Below are 7,190 nucleotides of genomic sequence, written 5' to 3' on the forward strand. Positions count from 1 at the left end.
AAACAGAGAAAGTGGAGGGAGTGACAAGCGGGACCAAGACCTGCAGCCCCCATACGGGCCAGCGTGTTGAGTTGGGGCCCATCCTGGGGGCGGAAGCAAGTCACAGAGGGGCTGCTGAAGGAGGGGGAGAGAGGGGCCTGTGGAGGCAAAGCTGTTTTCTAACCTGCGATTCACAAACACAAGGTCACAGATTGCCCTCATGGTACAGGAAGACTCCCATTGCTAGCGGCTTATTTCTTTACGTTGTAGTTTTCATCTTGTTTTCACAAAGCCCAGGCTTCAGGGTGAGACGTGTGACATGGACGGTGGAACACTCCGGAGTCGCAGCAGCGAGCCGAGGGCCCCCAGAAGCCGTGAGTGCCGGCGCAGATTCGTCCTGCGCTGAGCAGCAGTACCTGGGGGCCGGGCCCCTTATCACTGTGCCATGTCCTGGGCTCCTGTCACTCAGACCACTCCACAGGAGCCTGGGGAGCTGGCTACAGCCGCCAGTCAGCCCTGCGCGAGGGGACTCTTGCCCACCTGCCTAATAACCTCGTCCCAAAAGAGACTGGAAAACTGGGAGGCAGTGAAGGGGACTGCGGTGGGGATCAGGAAAAGTAAGCCCGATTTCTTCCTCCTGACCAAGGAGGTGACCACAGGGTCAGGCTCCTGTGAAGGCCATGGGGTGGCACCAGTGCATGCTCTTCCCTTCCTGGTGGAGGACAGGGGAGTTGGAACCAGCAGCAGGCGGTGGTGCACAGGGCCACTCTTTCTCCTGCCTCAACCCAGCTGACGTCCGGCAGCACCAGTGGCAGCACATGCCACGGGCCGGGCCCAGGTAAGGGCTGGGTAGCTAGCTGCTGTTATTCTTAAGAGGCTCTGAACTTTTCTGTGGAGGAGGAAAGCCATAGGCTTGCCCCCCAGACAGAACACAAATATGCAGCCCTGATGTATTTGGATCTGGAACATCCTCCAAGGGCTGGCGAAGGCTTGGTCCTCGCTGCGGCAGGTTCAGAGGTGGGGCTTTTGGGAAGTGATGGGGTCATGAGGATTTTGATCTCATCTGTGGACTGATCCATTGTAAGTGGATAGAAGCTGGGTACAGTGGCACAAGCCTGTGATCCCAGTCACTCAGGAGGCTGAGGCAGGAGGATCTGAAGTGTGAGGCTGACCTCAGCAATTGAGTTAGACCCTGTCTCAAAACAATAAGAAGGGCTGAGGACGCAGTTCAGCGGTAGAGTATCCCTGGGTTCAATACCAGTACCACAGAAACAAAAGCAGTACGAAATGGGGAGACTTGCTCTCTGGTGTTTAGGCATCAGATGCGTGCCCGACCTCTTGTACTTCCACAACTGTGAGCCAAAATGGATGTCTTTTCTTTATAAAGTAGACTGCTTCTGGTATGTTGTTGCAGTCATGAAAAATGGACTATTATACCTAGTGAAAGGGCAGTAAAACCTTTGGAATAAGAGGGAAATTGATGTATTGTTGACCCACTTTTCTAACTATAAAATGGAGCGTGTCCTACTTACTTCCTAGGAAATGTAAGTAAAGACACTTGGTAAGCGCAAGGTGAGGGTGGTGCCCACAGCCACCCAAGCCATGGTTATTGGGGTCACTGTCTCTCGGGCTCCTCCTCTTCCTGAGTGGGTGCTCCTCAGGTCTCTGGCCAGGCTGGTCCCTCTTCTCTCTCTGCTCCCTCTCTTCCTGGCCCCCTTAGCCACACACAGCTTCAGCTGTGTTAGTGTCCCCCACTCCCCTCTCCAGCCAGGTCCTTCCTAACCTCCAGACCCTCAGAACAGCTGCCCACTGCTATTCCCCTGTGGGCGCTGTCCACAACCCAAAACTTCCCCATGTCTACCCTGCAGGGAAACTGGCTGTAATTTTTTTGTGCCTCCCTGTCCCTTGCCCCTCACCGGCATCAAGGTCATGAAAGTTTGTGTGAGCTAATAAAGATGGCCACAAGGTAGCTACTTCTGTTGCCCCGGTTCAGGACACAGTCGAGGACACTTGCCTCTCCCGGACTCTGAAACTTCCTCCTGGTCTGCCTCCAGTACCTCAGCCACGCCCTCCGCCCAGCTTCCTGGTGCAGCAGGTTTCCTTTTAAAGGCCATGCCTTCAAAGCCGTTCCTCCCAGTGAACTTGGTGCTCCCACCTAGCAACCTGTATTTAAGATGCAGAGCCCAACGATGGGGCCCAGTCAGGTCCCTGGAATGCAAATCACTGCTCCTCAAGTCCATCAGAATCTCTGGTATCACACACCCCACCTCCTGGCCCCCTGCTGGTCAGCACCAGCCCCACCTCCAGGTGGCCAGTGAGCTGCCCTGTGCCACACCTGGCCCCACAGCAGCCCTTGGTCATTACTGTTTCCTGCTCTGCCTGGTCCGGGCCAGGCTCCACCGGTCCCCCTTGTTCAAGCAGGTGACCCACACAAACAGAGGCTGCGCCCCCTGCTGAGTGTCGCTGACGGGCCTCACCACCAGAACTAGCAAGGCTCAGTGGCTTCAGTCCTCAAAGGCTTCCTCTAAGGCAGCCCTGCTTTGAGGACGCCTGCTCTGCACATTGTTTCTGTTTCAGGGTGGCAGCCCACAGGGCAGCACGCCATGCTGGACAGTCCAGACTGCGGACAGCACAAAACCCCGGTGGCGCTCTGGACAGACTCCCTAGACAGACTCCCATTGGCCTCACCGGGGGTGTCAGCGCTGAGCTACTGGAAGACTCCATGCGGGAGGCACCAGGGGCCGGGTGGGAGCTGGGGCCCAGGGCCACGCCTAACAAGGGCCAGGCTGCAACTGAAGCAGCAACATCGCTGAATGAAGGACTTACTCTGAGCAGTTGGCGGGGGAACAGTGGGGCTTTCTCCAACCCAGGAGGGACCCAGCACGCTCAGACCCAGGCGGCCCTCTCCCAGGGCACTGGCTCCCATCAGTGGTCCTTTCAGGGCCCCAGGCTGTGGCTGCAGGCTCCCACACAGCGGGCAGCCGCCCTCTCCGCACAGCAGAAGCGCCGGCACTTCCTGGCCTCTGCAGACGCTGCTTTGCACGGTTCAGCATCGCTCCAGTGTTTAGAAATCCAACTTCGCTCCCTACCCTCAACGACTCCACTCGGGTGGGGGACGGCTGTGAATCAGATGTTTGGAGGAGAAACCAACAGCATTCTCCCCGTGGTCCCAAGAACACACACCTTCTCCTCCTGTGAAACAAAGTCACACATGCTTTTTGTGGAAAACACAAAATTATTAAAGAAATAATTACATCCAACATCTTAATGTAATATTCTATTATCTTTTGTTATTAAAGTAACTTTCATTGTTTCTTTTTACTTATTACATTTTCATTGGAGAATATGCTGAAGAGGAAAAGGGAAATTAAGATCATTTATGATTATTGTCCAGAGGCGAGATTTGTTGTCTCTGTCTTTTTGATTTCTTTTCTGGGCATATTCTTTGAGATTCTTTCATTTGGATGCAGCAACAGGACTGGGAAACATCTCATGCTGCCTTGACTACTGTGACAAAGCCTTCACAGTGGCATTTCACCTTGTACTTCCTTTGAAAATTATGAATTTTCTACAACTGCAGCCACTTGACTAGCGAGCTCAGCTAAAGGGACAGGGAGGCGATGGACAGCTTCTGCTCCGGCCCCATCTCCACTTAAACACGTCCTCTCCCAGCAGAGGACAGCTTTTGCGCTGGGGTGGGATGATGGAACCATTCTAAAATGCCTAGACAGGCGATTTTTAAAATATGATTAAGAGTTCACTAAATAAAGGAGCAGTTGACTGTTCCACTAGGCTGAGCAACAATTTATTTAATATCTTATTTCTAAACTGCCTTGTAGGCCCAACACCTTCTATTGCTAAGACACAGATAGATGCCAGTCGCAGGGGCTCACGCCTGTAGTCCCAGTGACTCGGGAGGCAGAGGCAGAAAAAGTGCACATTCACAGCCAGCCTGGACAACTCAGCAAGACCTGGTCTCAAAGTAAAATTTAAAAGGACTGTGGTGTAGGGCAGCAGAGTGCCCGCCTATGTGCACATGGCCCTGGGTTCCAGCCCAGAACTGCAAACAAGACACTCCAAGAAACCAGTCCCTCTTCAGACCCTGTCTTCCCACACGTGCCAGCAGCACCCCATCCTGGCATCAAGAACTGGTGGTGCCCGGAGGTAGGAGGTAGGAGGCAGGAAGGGTACGGTCCAGATGCTCGTGCCATCTCCCACTCAGCCCAGGCCTGGGTCCTGGTACAGCTGCCTTTTATTTGTTTCTTCTAACCCTCTAAGGACAAATAGTTAACCAAAGGGAAACCAAATGTAGGAAGAAAAAAATCAGCTGGCTGTCCCTCTGGGTCCTCTTAACAGAAAAGTAGCATCAGGGCACCTGGAGGGTTTGGTCGTTTCTTTGGAAAACACCCTTTGAGCATCTTCACCAATACCTCGCTTGGTAACTGAAAACACTGAGGGCCAGAGAATAAACTATTTACCCAAAGTGACATAAATAGCAAGCAATGGCATCAGACTGCGAGCCTGGGACTCCTAGCCTTACGACCATCCCCAAGGCCACACGCGCTCACCTAGGTTGTGGAGGAGGGGCGTTTTCCGTGTCCTCTCAACAGGCTGGATGAAGCTCCTCCCCAGCTGGGCCCTGGCAAGCATGGCAGAAGCAGATTCACAGCCACCTGACTCAAACCCTGGGCCGGGTCGAGTCCTAACAAGGTAGGTTCATTACTGAATGAGGCAAAAGGGCACAGGCCTGAGTTTACATGTCAGCAGCATTTCATCTTAACAGGAATTTCAGGGCTGGGTGTAGCTCAGTGGTGGGACACATATGAGGCCCTGGGCTCAATTCCCTGGATACTGAAAAAAAAAAAAATTTCATAAATGAGGAAACTGAGGCTCAAGGGTAAAGCGACTTCCTGGGCCATCATGCCCATCATGCCCTCATTTCAACAGCAACCAGGAAGCTGGGTGGGGGTGGTCACAGTCCTGGCCTTTAGGAACATGGACTCATTCTTTCTGAGAGGTCTTGGATCCTGCATGGCTGGGAAATGAACACCTCTCTCCTTCCCAGGCAGCGGTGGGCTCCTGCCTTCTGCTGTGCCCACTGGGTCTCATCAAGGTCTTTTTCCCTGGAGGGCTTGCTGGGCCCATGTTCTCTGCTGCAGAACCAGCAGAACCTTGCTGACAGACCAGGCCCTCTGTGCTCCCGTCTCCTGTTCCCGGTGTCGATAGAGCAGGCAACTCGCTCATCTTCCTCGAGTCTGCAGGAAGCAAGCCCCACCCAATGGCAAACAGGACCAAGAAAATGAGCCAAGCAATGCTGTCCAGTTCACTTCCCAGCAGCCAATGAGAGCAAGTGAGGAGAGGGAACAGATCGACAAAGAGTGACAGCAGACAGACTCAGGGACCTGATCAAACAGGGCTGTAAACTGAGCTCAGCTGTGCCACTGAACTGGATACGTGCCAACCATGGTCACCAATGAGAGGAGCCCCAGAGTGGCCCCATCACTGCTGAGGCCTGCTACGGCTCAGCCTCAGGTACTGGGCCTTGTAGGCTCCATATCAGGGAGTGCCCCATGCTAAGTGCAAGACAGGCAAATGCCACACTCAAGGGAAGTGCCACTGTACCACAGCCATCATGATACTCAGCTTAAAAATACCCTGCAAAAACAAAGCCCTGCAGAGCTGACCACAGTGGCACGCTGAGGCAGGGGATGGTCTGAGCCCAGCCTGGGCAACACAGCCAGACCCGTCTCTCAAAATGGACAGCACTACAATTATAACATGCCAATAAAAAAAACAGGAGGGAAAATAAAAACTAATCAGCACAGCCCTTGGGAAGGTTCCACACCGACCCCGCCCAGGAAGGGCTGCAGTGAACTCAGGGCTGTCACACTCCTCCGGTGATCAGCCGGGGATCTGTCTGCACCCATGGCCATGGTCAGAAGTGCTTCCTTAGCAAATGCTGCGGGGTCTTGCACACTGTCCTGATGAGAGACAGATTCTTCCCTCCCACTAGAGACCCAGAGTTGGTCCCTGGTCAATGCAGCTAAAAGGCAGGGCAGCCAGGGAAAAGTGCTACAGAGAGGACATCAGAAGCCTGGATTCTGCTCCCCAGATCGCCTAAACCAGTTGCACTAAAGCAGGCAAGTACATCTCTCCACCTGGGCTCAGATTCCTTATCTACAAAACAATCGTGTGCACATACGTTACCGTGACCCCTGGGCTCCAAGTCCTGTTGCATGCATCCCATGAAGCTGGCTAAAGGCTGAAACGCTGAGTGTGAAGCTGCCTGACTTCAAAACACCTTTTACTTTTGAGTGCTGGGGATGGAACCGGGCCGTGCATGGGTCAGCCAGGTGCTCTACCACGGAGCCACATCCCAGCCCAACTCTCAGGAGAAGGTCAAGTTCAGAATCAAAGTAAAGGGGCTGGGGAGATAGCTCAGTCGGTAGAGTGCTTGCCTCTCAAGCACAAGGCCCTGAGTTCGATCCCCAGCACCACCAAAAAAAAAAAAAGAATCAAAGTAAAGGATGAAAAGAAAGAAATGAAGCAGGATAGACACTTCAGCCGGAAAACCTTAAGTGAGTTCAGACAGCTTGGGAGGAATAGAAAGTACAAACTGCAAAACAGGAAACCCACCCTTGGCTGGCTGTCAAAAAGCCATGAACTGCTGAAAACTGAAATCTATCTTAACGTGTAGTTTCTTAAAACTTAGAGTTGCCAAATTCATGAACTACTCAACACCTGCTGCTGAACACAAGTTGCTGTCCTCTGACCCAGGGCCGAGCCACCGTTTCCTCAGCCCTGCATCTGAGGCTGTGAAGCTATACCTCAGCAGGTCTGCTGCTCCGGCCCTGCAGCTGGTACCTGGCCACAACCTGCTGGCCGTCCAGGCTTTTTTTTTTAAGGGACCAGGTCTCACTGTGTTGCTCGAACTCCTGGGCTCAAGCATCCTCCCACCTCTGCCTCCAGAGTCAGTGGGACTACAGGTATACTACGACCATGCCAGCCGCCATTTTTAAACAATGGTCAAATGTAGCCTGATGTTACAGCGCCCTCTCTCTCCACGGAGCATATTCACATTTGAACTTGCAGGGTCCCCAGTTTAAACATCTTCCGTTCCTCCAGTGCCTCACCTATGGTATGTGCCCCAATGGCTACTAAACGATGAAGAAAATGCTTATCAACCTCTTCAGGCATCTCAAACTATGTGG

General features: G+C 53.1%; 1 long non-coding RNA gene across 1 annotated transcript; it reads left to right on the forward strand.

Annotated features, from left to right (window-relative positions):
• Positions 1 to 1,148: 1,148 nt before the first annotated feature.
• Positions 1,149 to 5,630, forward strand: LOC306664815. The gene is made up of 2 exons (XR_013764806.1): positions 1,149 to 1,879; positions 1,950 to 5,630. It is a non-coding gene; the product is annotated as an uncharacterized lncRNA (long non-coding RNA).
• The last annotated feature ends 1,560 nt before the right edge of the window (positions 5,631 to 7,190 follow it).

This window comes from Sciurus vulgaris (assembly GCF_902686455.1).
Source record: "Sciurus vulgaris genome assembly, chromosome: 6".
NCBI classification, from domain to species: domain Eukaryota; kingdom Metazoa; phylum Chordata; class Mammalia; order Rodentia; family Sciuridae; genus Sciurus; species Sciurus vulgaris.